Source organism: Lactuca virosa, chromosome 6, assembly GCF_052849685.1.
Source record: "Lactuca virosa cultivar CGN04683 chromosome 6, Lactuca_virosa_CGN04683_v6, whole genome shotgun sequence".
Classification (NCBI taxonomy): domain Eukaryota; kingdom Viridiplantae; phylum Streptophyta; class Magnoliopsida; order Asterales; family Asteraceae; genus Lactuca; species Lactuca virosa.
Window position 1 is genome coordinate 67,812,887 of NC_136431.1, and position 15,792 is coordinate 67,828,678.

Sequence of the window (15,792 nt, forward strand, 5' to 3'; positions counted from 1 at the left end):
TACAACCCTGTTCCCCTTGAGTTCGACATTGAGTCTTACCACTCCTATAATATTCACCGACTAGGTATACTTCATGGTGGTAACCAAGGTTGTCAAGATCGGGATCCTATGTAGAATCGTTTTTGGGTTTGCAAGATCGGGATTAGGATCCTAAGATCCCACAAAATAAAACATAATTTTAATTTTTAATTTTAATGAAAACTATTTCAAACATTCAATTTTTCGTTAAAAGATTATAAAAACTTCAAAATATTAGTTATAAGTCACAACACAAAAATGATAAACGGTGAATTTGTAAAGGATAAAAGGCATAAAGTGGTAAAAATATTTATTTGCAAAAACAAAAAATCAAGGGAAGGTAGGATCGGATCGGTTCTCGATCCTACGATCCTACTTACGATCTTACCCCAAATACGATCCGTTTACGATCGGGATCGTTTTTCATATTTTGGATCGTAGGATCGTACGATCCTACGACCAGGATCGCGATTTCGACAACCATGGTGGTAACTAGTTTAAATATTGGTAATTAGCTAAATTAAAGGACTGTTGTTTAAAATTGCATCAAAGTTTTAAGTAGATTTCACCACATCAATAGCATCATGATCTGACAGGTGCCATACATTTGGTCATGGTGGTTGGGACGAAATAAGAGGGGGAGGAAGGGTGTATCGTGTAAGGTGAGTTGAAGAAGAGAAATATATATATGGTAAGGGGATGTGTATAACTCTACAAATTTTTAGGATGGTAGGACGAAGGGGTTATATACCCTTAGGGGAAATATATTTGTCAAAAGAAACTTTATGTGAAAAAATGATTTTATTAATGAAAAGATCCAAGCACCAGTATTTACAGTGATGATAAGGGTACCCCAAGAAAGATGCATAATATGGTGCATGGTATTGATTTGTATAACATGGTAAGATGAGGGAAACATAAGCACCCAAACATATGAAGGTGATCATCGGTAGGATGGGTTTGAAAAATATGAAAGATAGGAGTGTCATTGTTTATGGTGAAAAGCGATAGGGATTTAATGTATAATTGGTCATGTGGAGAGCATTAACCTAAAAATAAGAAGGAGATTGTCGTGAAAAATCAGAGCATGTATGGTATTGTTGATTATACGAAGCATCCAAAAATGGAATCCTATGCCATTAGTGATTTGTGGAAAGATACATTATCATACTCACCGTTGTTGTCATATTGGAATGATTTTATGTTTAAACCATGTTGGGTTTATGCAAATGTACGAAAATGTTTAAATTTTGTGAAAACATCATATTTGTAATTGAAAAAAAATAGAAAATGGAGACATCCAAACATCCGAGTAGATAATCTGAAAAGGAATGAGACAAATGAATCAGACAACTGAAAGGGAAGGCTAGTAATTTTGCCTTGTTTACAAGCTTGATAAGAAATACAAAACTATTCATTATTATAAAAAATGACTAGACTACACCGAATGAAAGGCTTGATCACTAAGATGACTGAGTCATTCAAGCCAAAAGAAGGATCTATAATACATGAGAGATTTAGGAGTAGGAGATGTGATCAGATAAAGGTCATCCATGTTATTATATCATAGAAGTATTTTTTTTAGTCTAGTAGTCCATCATAGAAAAGCCAAACTCCTCAAATTTAATATACCATTTGTTAGTAGAGTAAACTAACGAAAACAATATTGTTTTTTTATTATGTTAGGGTAATGAGGACATTGTGTAGTGTATGGGTGGGTAATGGATATGTATGTAAGAGTGCCCCAATCATATAACAAGAATCCTGGACATATTGCCAGCTTCTGAATGAAAATGAATCTTATTGCAAAGAATAGATATGATATCTCTGTTCAAGTACAGGTTCAGGGTGGCACCCATGTTCATAAACCTATCATTTTATACCTAATCTTGAAGGCTTATTAATTTGAGCATCTAAGGAAAGTTGTAGGTTGGTCAGGATGGGTTGCATAAACCATGTCGAAGGCGATGTAGGGCTAACATAATAGGCTTGAGGGGTGTACGTTGGCATGTACATGGGTTGTGGGTTAGACCTAGAGTGAACGTATGGGCGAGTCGATTGATCCCCACGTACTGTTAAAATGATGCTCAATGGGGGAAAAGATCATGTAGCCCAGGGAGGGGCATAAGGTGTGTCGGCGTTGTCAGTAGCCCAATTCTACTTAGGTGGTGGTTGTGGCAAGGCGAAGACCGACTGGAACTGACAATGGTAATAGGTTTCTACTATTTGGGGGCGACTATTAACAATTGTTTTCCTTGTTTAGTCAGAGGTCATTGGTTCTACCATGATTTGGACCATTTCCCCATAAATATCAGATTGGTATTTGGTTTTTAGAATAGTCATGGAGGAGGGTGAATCTATATGAGGGGATTGGTGGTCAACTAGATATATTGTTTACTCTTTGAGGTGGAGGAAGGTTCTTGCTTCCAAGAAGGTAGAAAAAGGGGACCGGTGATGGATCAAGCTTGCAAAATAATCATAATTAACCGTCAAGCCATTTATCATGTATGTGACAATGCTCTTTTCAAGAACCAGACCCTCTATATTATTGAGCAAGTCGGATATAGCCTTGGTTTAGCGCACTAGGAGATGATGTTATCACAAATCATGGTACTCTTTTGTTCTTTATCAAGTTAAATCGACTTCACATCCTTCTTCACACATAAAAAAAATTCCTAGTGTTGAGGTTGAATGGTGTTGTGAGGTGTCGAAGGGTCATGAGTCTGTCTTAGTGTCGAAGACAGTTTGTTAGCTTTCGTTGTCTGTATTTCATAGGGGCATTGTTATATGTCGAAGCTTAATAGTTTTAGCCCTTATGTATTTTTTGTAACTTTTGTAATGCCTATAAATATGGATAGGTACTAGAGATAGAGTAACTTTTGTGCATCTTCATGTTCTTACTCTTTTCACTCTTTGTAACCTTTCAGAATTTTAATTGAGCCATCCAGATCATATTTACTCCTTGTGTTCACAATTCAATCTAAACTCTGATTTCATTTCATTTACTCGATCATTAACAACTACATTTGGTATCAGAGCCGGATTCCTACATTTGATCTATGATTTTCTCAAGGTTTCAAAAGTTCTTGAATCTCGTTCTAGATTCAAAATATTCCTCAATTTTGAGTCTGAAAATTTGTTCTAATCATCTGTATCGATTTGATTATGCTTATAGTTTTTTAAATTGAGTGTTCGGTGGTTGATTTCTGGAAGATGTACTCCTTACTTTCTTCTTTCTGAAGCTTTTTGTCAATTCTGTCCGTACGTTAATGGTGAACTTCAACATGAACACGATGACTGGATTCTCTCATCTCCTTGGTTCATCAACCAAAATTCCTATGTTGACTCCTAAATACTATGATCAATGGACTGATAGGATGGAAGATTATTTGACTGGGATCGATGAAGATCTATGGTGGTGTATCAAGAGTGGAAACTTTCGCCCTTCAATGCTTGCTGAAATCGGAAATGCTAGATCATTTGTTGATGTTGCTACTCAAACTGAAAAATACAAGTCAAATGACAAACGTTGTATGCGTGAACTGCGTGGATCTCTTCCACCAGTGGTGTATAACTATATTCGTGGATGCAAAACAGCTACAGAGATTTGGGATACTTTGAAAGATAAGTATCAAGGGAGCGAAAAGACGAAGAAAAGTTCTGTTAAGCAGTGTCTGATTGAATTAGGAGAATTCAAACAGAAGGAAGGTGAGAATATTGAATTCTACTATGATCGTCTGAATGCAATAATCTTCAAATGCAGTCGATATGGAGTCAGACGTACAACTCTTGAATACAACTTGACTTTTCTGATGGGGCTTCGTAAAGAGTGGCGTAACATCAGTCTGATGATTAAGACCCAACAAAGTTTTGATAACTTTTCTCTTGGTGATCTCTACAATGTTTTGAAGGCTCGTGAAAGAAAGATCAATGAAATTGATGAAGAAACACAAATGAGCTTGGGTGGTCCTTTAGCATTGATGTCGAGGTGACAGCTAGAGAAGCTGAGGTTGAGTCAGCTGAGAATGATGGATCTGAAGATGAAGGTCTGATTGTTAATTCTGATGATGAAGCGGTGGCTTTTTACTCAAACAATAAAGTGAAGAAACTTCTCAAGAAGCCATTCAATTCGAAGTTCAAAGGAAAAAGTGATTTTAAGGGAAAATCATCAAATGTGAAGGGTGTGAGAGAGGAGATGAAGTTGGAGGTAAGAAATAACAAGTCTGAGGTTGCAAAGCCATAGAAGAAGCTGAAAGGGGATTGTAGTTTCGATTGCCATTACGGTAATGGAGCAAACCATATGGAAAGTGATTGCATGTTGAGGAAGATAGAAGAAAAGAAAGAAAGAGTGAAGGATGAGGTGTATTATACTAAGAGGCTAGAAGAGGTCAGAGCTAAGACGAAAGGGATTTCTTTGGTTGCAAGAGGCAATAGCGAAGGGGATGGAACATATCAAATCTGGTCATCTGGATCAGATGATGATGAAATGTGAAACCCCACGCATGGAGCTATGTTTGCTGAGTATGAGGAGGAAAGAGAGGAAGAAGAGAAGGTAACTGGAAAATGCTTCGTTACTACTGGTGCCGACAAGTCTCCAATGACTTCGAAGGTACGTACTCTTCTTGAATCTTTTGAAATTTCTGTTAGTTCATATGATGATATTTTGTCTGACTTCGATAATACTTTATCTTGCTTTAATGACATGCTTATTTCTGTTAGTAGTGACGCTGAAAAATCAAAATCTTTACTACTAGAATCTCATAAAAGACTGGAGTCAAAGTGCAGTAGAGTAGATCGCTTAGAATTGGAGCTTAAAAATGTTATTTGTGATAGGGATGGTTTGAGAGTAGACAATTGTAATTTGCTTAAACAAAGAACCATATATTGTAATTCAGCTAAGAGACTTTATGATAAGTTGACAGCTTTACATCATTCGTCGAACATAAGCAAAGAACAACATAGGAAACTTTTACTTTTCTTGACTTTCGAAAGGGAAAAAATAGATTCAACTACCTATAACTGTGAGAAAAAGATTTCTAAGTTTGACAAGGTCCCAAATGATTCATATGCATATGGTATTGTTAAATTAGATGAATGTTTGGATGAAAATGATATGGTTAATATTGTGAATAAGACCTCGACAAAAAAGAACAAATGAAAATTTTGAAAAAGACCGAGCGTTCGATATCTGACTCTCAAAACAATTTTGCTGTAATCGAAGATGATTCTGACAATATCAGTGAAATTGAGGAGGAGGAAGTTGTTGATTGTTCTCAGCTATATGTCATTAATGTCACTTCTATGGCTAAGGGTAAATAAATTTGTGATGGTTCTTTGGTTAAAGTTGACCCTGACCAGCCCTTAACATCGAAAGTTCATGATTATGATCATGTAACCATCGAAGATAGTCAAACCGATAGTGATGATGATGAAGATATTCCGAGTGAAACAACAATTCCAAGAATGGTTGTCGATCAGGTGTATGAGGAAACATAGAAATTCAAGGTGATGAAGGAAAAAGGTCCTCATTATCTCGAATCAAACTCTGTTGTTTATCCAAATTTCAAATGCACTGATGATGTGGTATTTCCAAATCAAGTCTTTGTTAACCCAGGAAATGAAGAAAAAGTGAAACCTGAAATCAACAAAGTTGTTGAGGAAGACAACAAAGAAGCAACGAAGGAAGGGTTTTTCTCAACTCAAAGTACCGTCGAAAACAATCTTAACAAAAACTCATCCACTTTTCAAAGACAAAAACCAAAAAGAGTTTGGGAAATTAAGAAAGAAAAAGAAAATGATGACAAATCTTCAAATGAATCAGTTTCTCAAAACACAAAAGCTCAAATGTTTTATGAACAAATTTAAAAGATTTTAAAAGATGAAGGAATTTCGATGTCTAAAGCAAGGAAAAAGGTTTATTGGCAAAATGTCGAGTCTCGAAAGAAACAAAAAGTTTTGTTAACAAAATCAACTAAACAGAAAAAGACTGAACAAGTAAAGATTTTTTCTCAAAATAACTCTTTTGTTCAGAACAAACCCACTCAAAATCTAAATGATTTGTCAAAAAGTCATTCCAAAGTACAAAGTTAAGTCAAAAATCGAATGTTCAAAAACCAAGAAATGAGAATTTTGTTAAAAACCAACAACAAAGGACTTTTGTTCCTAATCAACAAAATGCAAGGTTTTCACAAAATAATTTTCAAAGAAATGGTTTTAAACAAAATAAACAAATATTTTTCCCTCAAGTTCAAAATCAAAGAAGATTTTCAAATGAACAACACGTTTTTAATCGAAAAAATTTCGGTTATAATAAACATTTTCAAAATTGTGACCAACCACATGGACAATCGACATTTCCAAAACGAAACTTCGATAAGCTGGAAGTCAATGGGAAAAAAATTAACCTTTCAAACCCACACAACCTCACTTTTCCAACCCTGTTTCGAAGCAACAAGTTAAAGCTTCATTTGCCAAAGGGAAATCTGATGTGAAGAATATTAATCACTGGCTCGAAGGCAAAGGAAAGCCTTATCAATCTGGGAAGTTTTCTCAAGAAGAAATCTAGTATGCTTATGAAAGCTACTTAAATGAGTCTCAAACTGATAGTTCTTCTTCAAGGGAATCAAATCCCTTTGTTCAAAAGTGGAACGAAGTTCCCAAAGTGAAAGTTGTGTCACAACGAACTGTCGATGGTAAAGGGAAAGTTCGTAACCACTCTAAACCATTGAATGATTTCATTTCGATACCTAAGTCTGTGGAAGTCGACTTAATTGATAGTTTGAAATCTAAAGTTCGTAATTGGGTTTTAGGATCTTTATTTCATAATGCATTTCAATCTAATAACTAAGGACCCAAAAAGCATTGGGGACCTAAATTTTTTCATTGATTGTAGGTTTTATGTGACGAGCAATGCCATGAACATTGGTACATTGATAGTGGTTGCTCACGTCACATTACGGGTAGGAAGGAAAATTTGCGAGACTATCGAAGCCTGGAAAATGCTGGTGTGGTAAAGTTTGGGAATAACAATAAATGCAAAGTTAAAGGATATGGAAAAGTAACGAATGGAATGTTCATGGTTAATCGAGTGGCATATGTCGAAGGTCTTTAGCACAACTTGATTAGTGTCTCACAACTTGTTGTGGGCACTGGAAATCAAGTAGTCTTCGATGAAGAAGGAAATGTCATTTCGAATCAATAAACCAACGAGGTTTTTCTCAAGTCCAAAAGGAAAGGTGATTTGTTTACTCTCGATATCAAGCTGATTGTTGGTGTTCCATCTGTGTGTCTACTTTCGAAGGCTTCATCTGATCTAAGCTGGTTGTGGCATCGAAGATTGTCTCACTTGAATTTCAAGAATCTCATGGTGGTAAATGATCTTGTTCGAGGCTTACCTGTTTTAAAATTTGATAACGATTCGTTATGTGCAGCATGTGAACATGGCAAGAACATCGACATGCTCATCCAATTACTATTGATTCAAAGATCATTGAACCATTGGAACTTCTTCACATTGGTCTTTGTGGACCTTTGACTAATGAAACTCTCAACAAGAAGATGTACATATTGGTCATTGTCGATGACTTTTCAAGGTTTACTTTCTTCGAAAGAATTATGAAGCAACACAAGTAATGATCGACTTTATAAAGCACATTGAACTCAGTTTGAGGAAGAAAGTCAGAAAGATCAAAAGTGATAATGACTCTGAATTCAAGAATAAAGTTCTGGATTCATTTCTAAATGACCTAGAGATTTCGCATAATTTTTCATCTCCTTACACACCTCAACAAAATGGTGTTGTCGAAAGGAGAAATCGATCTCTTTGCGAAGCAGCGAGGACTATGCTCACTTATGCGAATCTACTTCAGTATCTCTGGGCCGAAGCAGTGTCAACATGTTTCACACAAAATCGATCTTTCATTCATCAACGTTTTAACATCACTCCATATGAGATTATTAATAATCGAAAACCGAATGTGAAATTTTTCCATGTTTTTGGTTGCAAGTGCTTCATAATGAATCTCAAGGATAATCTTTCAAAATTTCAGTCGAAAGCTGATGAAGGGATATTCTTGGGATATTCACATAATTCGGTGGCATACATAGTGTTGAATAAACGAACAAGGAAGATTGAAGAAACTTTCAATCTTACTTTTGATGACTATCATGTGAAACAAGTCGAAAAGCCATTTGATCAAAAGCCTATCATTTCAGAAACACATATCGAGTCTGAAATCAATAATTCTTTCGCTTTTGATTATGACTTAATTTTTGGTGTTCCTGATAGGGCCATAGATGCGGAGCTTCATACTAAGGATAATCAGATTCCTGAAGCTTCGAAACATTCTGATAATTCGACATTAACTCAGGAAAATGATGATGTTCTTTCAACCTCCAATACTCCATGTCAGGTCGATAGTCATCCTGTATTACAAGGTGATAAAGTGGAGGGGGAGCACTTGAATACGACTACTAATATTGAGGAGGAGCACGAAAATTCGAGTACTGATGTCGAGGGCGAGTGTCATATTTCGAATCTTATTGTCGAGGGGGAGCAAAATGGAATTTTACCTACAGATTCGAACATACAAACTGATGTTTTTCATGATCTACCTGATAATGTGTCCAATGTAGGTGAAGGTTCAGAACCGGATGATATGTTCGAAGATGCACCTTTGGATTTTGATCCAGCCTACCCACCATTGGATAAATGGACAAGAAATCATCCTAAAGAACAAGTACTTGGTGATCCTCAAGCTGGAGTGTTGACAAGAGCTCAGCTTCATGCTAGAAATGAGGTACTAAATGTGAATCAAGAGTATTTCATGTTTAACGTGTTTATTTCAAAGTTAGAACCGAAAACAGTTAAGGTTGCATTGGCTGAGTGGATTGTTGTAACGCAATCCGAATTAGCTGAATTTGAGAGAAACAAAGTTTGGCCTCTTGTTCCAAAACCAAAAGATGTATTAGTATTGGCTTAAAATGGATTTTTAAAAATAAAACTGATAAAGAGGGTAATGTGATTCGAAACAAATCAAGACTATTTGTTAAAGGATATTCGCAACAAGAAGGTATTGATTATGAAGAAACCTTCGCCCCTGTCGCAAGACTCGAGGCTGTTTCGAATATTTTTAGCTTATCCTGCACACAAATACTTTGATGTCTATCAAATGGATGGCAAGTGCGCTTTTATGAATGGTGTACTGGAAGAGAATTTGTATGTCGAGCAACCACCAGGTTTTATTAATGATAAATTCCCTGATCATTGTTATATCCTCGTTAAAGTTATTTATGGTTTAAAACAAGCACCACGAGCCTGGTATGCAACTCTTACCAATTTTTTAAAGCAATCGAAGTTTAAACAAGGATCAATTGATCCCACTCTCTTTCGAAGGAAAGTTGGGGATCATCTCATGCTTGTTCAAATTTATGTCGATGATATTATTTTTGGCTCTACTGACCCAACTTTGTCGAGTGAGTTTGAGAATATGATGAAGAGTCAATTCGAATTGAGCATGATGGGGAAGATCAATAATTTTCTAGGATTAAACATTCGTCAAAGCAGAGAAGACATCTTCAGCAATCAAGAGAAGTATTCTCGCAATCTGCTTGAGAAGTTTGGCATGACGAATAGTTCAAAATTACGAGTACCTATGGTTATTGGCACACGTCTTGGACCTTTCGATCTCACATTGTACGGAAGCATGATCAGTTCGTTACTATATTTAACTGCTAGTCGACCTGATATTATGTTTGCTATTTGCAATTGTGCTAGGTATCAGTCAAATCCCAAGGAACCTCATCTAATTGTTGTAAAGAATATATTTTGTTATCTCAAAGGGACAGTTTCGTTAGGTTTGTGGTACTCTTCGAAGACTGGTTTCTTCATACAAGCATTTTCAGATGCAGATCTTGGTGGTTGTCAACTTGACAGTAAAAGCACTACCGGTGGATGTCAGTTTCTGGACGGGAAGCTTGTGAGCTGGCAATCGAAGAAACAAACCTGTGTTTGATTTCCACAGCAGAAGCAGAATATGTTGCTGCTGCAGCATGCACTTCTCAGATCATTTGGATTCAAAGTCAGCTTCGTGACTATGAAATCAATATGAAGAAGATACCTTTATATTAGATATCATTTTATCAAGGATCATGTTAAGGATGGAAATATAGAAGTTCACTTTGTGAAAACAACAAATCAATTTGCTGATATCTTTACCAAGCCTTTGGATGAAAAGTCTTTTCTTAGGCTCTTGTCTGGACTAGGAATGCTTGATGCAACTGATGTTTCAAATGAATTTTTGTTATGACATAACGAGGCGTCAACACTTCGCTGAATGAATCAGAAGTTACTGTTCATTATTCAGCGTTCGACATGCTTCGATTTCGACATATTGTTGAATGATTCAGAATATCCTTCGTTACATGTGTTGTTTTGATATATTGATGACTTATGTCTCTATATCGATGCTCTTTGGTTCGTTTGTCTGGTAACATTGTCTTGTTTTTATTTTGTTTTGTTTTTCTAAAACAAAAATTCCAAAAGGATTTTCTTATTTTGTTCTTTTATTTTTCACAAAACAAAAATCCAAAAATATTTTTTTTCTTTAGTCTTTATCTTTCAAAAACAAAAATTCCAAAAAGATTTTCTTATTTTTGTTCTTTTAATTTTCAAAAAATAAAAATCCCAAAATATATATTTTTTTCTTTTGTCTTTATCTTTTAAAAACAAAAATTCCAAAAATATTTTCTTATTTTTGTTCTTTTGATTTTCAAAGCCAAAAATCCAAAAATATATTTTTTTTCTTTTTGTGAGTTTTATGATTTTCAGGTTAGATCTCAATCAACATTGTATGGTGGTCATTGCTTCGTTACTGGCAGGGACATGTATCATTTCTGCACTTTGGACTAGTTACGTGTCCCTAAAAGCATGTTGTTGTATGTCGACCCAAGCCTCATAGACTCAATGTGTGTCGAAGCCTTAATGGATCACTCACTATGAGAGTTCCTTCCCATTAGGCAATATTCGCATTATTCGACGAGCTACCTTTCTCTTCTTATCCGGAGTTAAGAGATTTCTTCTTGGTCCTTATAATTCACAGAGGTACAACATGTTTCTTGAACAATCTTTTTCATCAACATACTTCTTCACTAATCACACACTTCACTTGCATATCCTCGACATCTCTGGTAGAAAGCAACCAGAATGTAGATATCGAACAAGTCTGTGTTTATGATCTTGATTCATAAGACTGTGATGATGGTGAAGCCTAAAATTTCCAACAATTAAAAGAATTGACGGTGAACTTCATGTTCAAGTTTTTAATGAAACACTTGTTTCTGTACCTTTCTTCGATATTCAAAATCATATTTCTTTCGTTTTATGTGGTCTTGATAAAATGATCTTATCTTAAGACATTTTTGCCCAACAAGATCCATTTTTTTTGTGTTGTTGTTGAAATATGAGTTTTGTCTGAATATCAACTTGTTTCTTCGTTACTTAAACATTTATCTAACCTTCACTTGTACCTGACTACACTGGTCATACAAGTAATTTTGATCATCGAATCCACACTTATGTTAAGTTGTGATCATGAACAAAATTGTGCCAACCTTCGAAGCCTTCTTAAAAGAAGCTCTTCGATACTCATCTATGAGTATTCGATTGTATATCAAGGGAAACCACACAAACAGTTTGATATCTCTCTTGATTTCGAATGAAGTGATCTTTTCACGGGATCCATCTGCTTTTACATCAAACAATAATTTGATCTCACTTTATGTAATCATTTTTTATCTTGGTTCCCGCTCATTCTTTTTCACACAATAACACAGAAAGCCTTGAGGTCTTGAGTAATACCAACTCAAACCTATATTTTGAATGTCTGACCATGATTTTGCTTGTCATCCCAAAAGCGAATGAGCCCAACCTCGAAACGAAGGGTCTGGTGACGGTTCTTATCATCTTGGGGCAAGCGAAACGACTGATTGGTGTGATGGTTGGGTTATTTTACGGTTTTCCAGGAAAAGTGCTCATTACTTTTCAGACGTGGCTATCTGTCACACCCCCGAACCGGAGCGGCGGAAACGTCTGGGGTCGGATGACGTCATTGTATTGTATCATAACAGTTGAATATAAATGAAATATAACAACCCAAACAGCATACATTAAGAATACAAGCTTGCATAGTTTACATACTGTATTTGTTCAAAAGTTACACAACAATGACTGAAAAGTAAAATTCCATAATGCAGCAACTCCTGTTATCAAAGATTTATATACCTGATTACTAGTTCCCTGAGAATACAAGTGATTTTGAAAAGCGTCAACAATAATGTTGGTGAGTTCATAAGCATTTTTGTATGAAAAGGGTTTATAACTACTTTGTTTAAAATGGTTTTGTATGCTTCCAGAAAATCCGATATTTTCTATAAAATTGGATGTTAGTCTACTAACCAAGACTAAAAATGTATGAATGTCTTTTGTATCTTTATCCTTGTGAAATGAATAAGTATGTATGTTTCCAGAAAATCCAATATTTTTTTTTATATAAGAACTGTAGTCTTAAACCCTAAGACCAGAAATGTAAGCAATAATGTACTGAAAGGTAATATGTAGTTTTATATTTTCATAAAACCAATGAAGTGTAAGCTTCCCGTAAACCGAGATAGAATTTTTAATCCCTAGGTGAGTTATTATAACCATGCTTAATATGACTGATATTCCTAAACGACGTTCTTCAGGCGTCGGAATTGGTAGACACTTGTCACCCTAGACTTTCTGGTCTAACTGTAGCGAACAACTGAGGTGTGGAGTTGTCAATCCTGTATAGATCTATGCACACCTATCTCGCTCTCCCTCCAGGAAACTCTAGTTATAATGCAGGACTTAAAGTGTACACTAGGTAGGTACGGTGAAGAGAATGTCTCACTAGAGCATTAAAAGATTTACGCGAAGCTACAACTCCCTTTTTCTTGTATAATGAAATAATTATACCATTGAAATGTTGTAAAAGTATGGTTTTATGACTTCCAAACTATACCAATTATAGTTTGCATTGTATGTTTTTGTGTAAACTATTTATATAAATATTATATAAATATCCAGTTGTAATCTTGTTTAGTGTTTATATATGTTAATAAAAACATAATATACTTGGGTTTTAACCCAACAAAACCATGATGACTAAAAATATAGCCATTTCTACTAGAAAAACTATTTTTAGTAAAAATTACCAAAAATCTGTAGTTTGTACAACTCATATTTTCGGTTGATATTTGTAACACAAAATAAGTTAAGTTTGTGTTATTTTTAGATGTCAACTTCATATGAAACAAAATTTGTGTAAAAAGAATGGTGATATCTATATTCTTATACAAATATAACATCATATTCAAATAATAAGCATGAGGCATGCAAATATCCAAAAGATAAACATAATTTTGACTTGTATTGTAGTTTGTACATCACATATTTTCGGGTTAACATATTTAACACAAAATAAGTTATATTTTGTTATCTTTGCAAATAAGACTCGAAAATTTTTGTGTGAGAAGTGGTAATGTTTACATTTTTATGCAAATATTATACCATATTCAGGTATTAAGGATGAGACATGCAAGTATCCAAAGGACAAACATATTTTTAACTTGTATCCCCCCCCCCCCACCCCTCCCTAAAAGCATGTAAAACTCGAAAATGGGGGTATGAAGCTCGCCTTGGAAAATTTTCGTGGGTGGCTTGGAGGAAAAGAAGAGAGGTTTCGAGCCTAGTTTCTTGTGTGGAGTTGGTAAATCTCTTCAAATGGTTGGTATTGTAGTAACCTAACACACAAAAATGTGTGTAAATATGATGAAATTAGCCTAAAAATATATAGAAACACCAAGGTATTTCGAAAATACTTACCAATTTCTATGAACCACTTGATGAAAAATCACTCTTTGAAGACCCTTGCTCGATTTTTGAAAGAAAGAAATGAGAAAAGAATGAGAGGATGTATTTTTGGTGGTGTGTGTGTGACTCTCGGCCGTAAGCTTTAAATGGAGAGGGGGGCATTGCTTTATTGTTACATATTGGTCAATTAGGTGTCATACATGGAGGCATGGTGTACATATGCATGGAGGGTATGGAGGTCTGGAGGATAAAGGGATGTAAATCATTGAGGTGTCATCCACAAGTCAAACCTTGGGTCTTGCACCCAAAACCGAAATCTCATGTTCAAGGGATAGGGTTTTCGGCCTTGTGATGGTCCATGTCAAGGTTTTCGGTCCATAGGTCTCTAATGGAAGGGTTTTCGGTCAAGTGGTTCTCTTGGCCGAAAACCTTTAAGTAAAGGCCCATTTTTTATTTATGTTTACTATTAGATCTAATGTGGACTTCTAAAAGTTTATTACGAACATGATTCTTAGTGTATGCATATATGTACTCATATAACAATGTCATTTTGATTTACAAGAATCAATTATAACAAGGTTACATCATGAATTTATTTTTACATGGATATAATTTAGACTATTCTTGACCCAAAAATTTCTAGCTGTGACACTATCTTTACGGCTACAGGTCCGATTTTCAAGGTTATACGTGGAAAGCATTTATTGCTAACCGCTTCAAATTCAAACTTGGGGTTACAGTATAAAAGGATTTTGTAGATATCCTGTTCAAACTTTACGCGATCAGGCTAAAGATTTTCCCCAAATCCTCTCTGCTTATACATCTCAGTTTTCTTCAAACCTTCAAACCCTAACAATGGCGACCACAAATATTCCAGTTGATCCTTCTCAGACCATCGATTAAGCTTCATCTCAACCATTGTTGAAGATTCAAGGATCCAACTATAGGGTTCAACCTAATTTCTCGAAATATCATGAAGAACTGCAAATGTTGATTGTATCTCTCAATCATTCAGTTCTATATATGGTGATGACGGTCTCCTTCTCAGTTCCAATGACTTGGTTATCATTGCCCGGTTTTACTGTTGTGTTTAACAAAACGTCTAAAGTGGTTACTTTTCAGTTATCCAATGATAAGAAATACAAGCTTACGAAGAACAAGTTTGCTCAAATCTTGAACATTCCTAATGTAGGTCCTTTCTATGAGGTTACTAATGAACAAGTGCTTCATATGTTCAACGAGATGGGTCATCAACCTCTACTCACTAAACTCAGTCAGTTCAAGAAATATTCTCTACCATTTGTGTGGAACTTCCTCTTTGGTATTTTACTTCGATGCTTGACAGGTCGAAGTGTGGGATTGAATAAAGACAGACTTGAAATCTATGTCATGGTTGCTGGTCTGTATTACGATTTGCAGGTTGATTATGCTACTCACCTTTAGGAAGAGTTTGGTGTCAGTATTTCACATACGAATGTAGCTAATGGAGTTTCTTGTGCAAGATATTGGAGTCTGATTCTCCAATATATGTATGAGAAGGAAGGCATTTTGGTTCCTGTTGATGTTCCTACAACTAAATTTGGGATTTATCACCATCCAAAGAATGTTGAAGATGACTCGGAAGTGTTTCCCAATGTTGCAAGAATTCCAGATGCGATGCTTCGCAAGGTTGATCCTACAAACCCAATTCTTGTAACTTATCTTCAATCAGTCAATCCTTCTGTAGAAACCGGTATTTTGCCACCTAAAGGAATTGCAGGATCTTCCAAACATGGCAAAAGTCCCAAGAAATCTTCAAAGGTTGAAAAACCTAAAGCTATTCCTGAGGTTGTTGAGAAAGAGGTTTCGAAGCCTGTTAAAGAGCCTGTTCAAGAAACTATTAT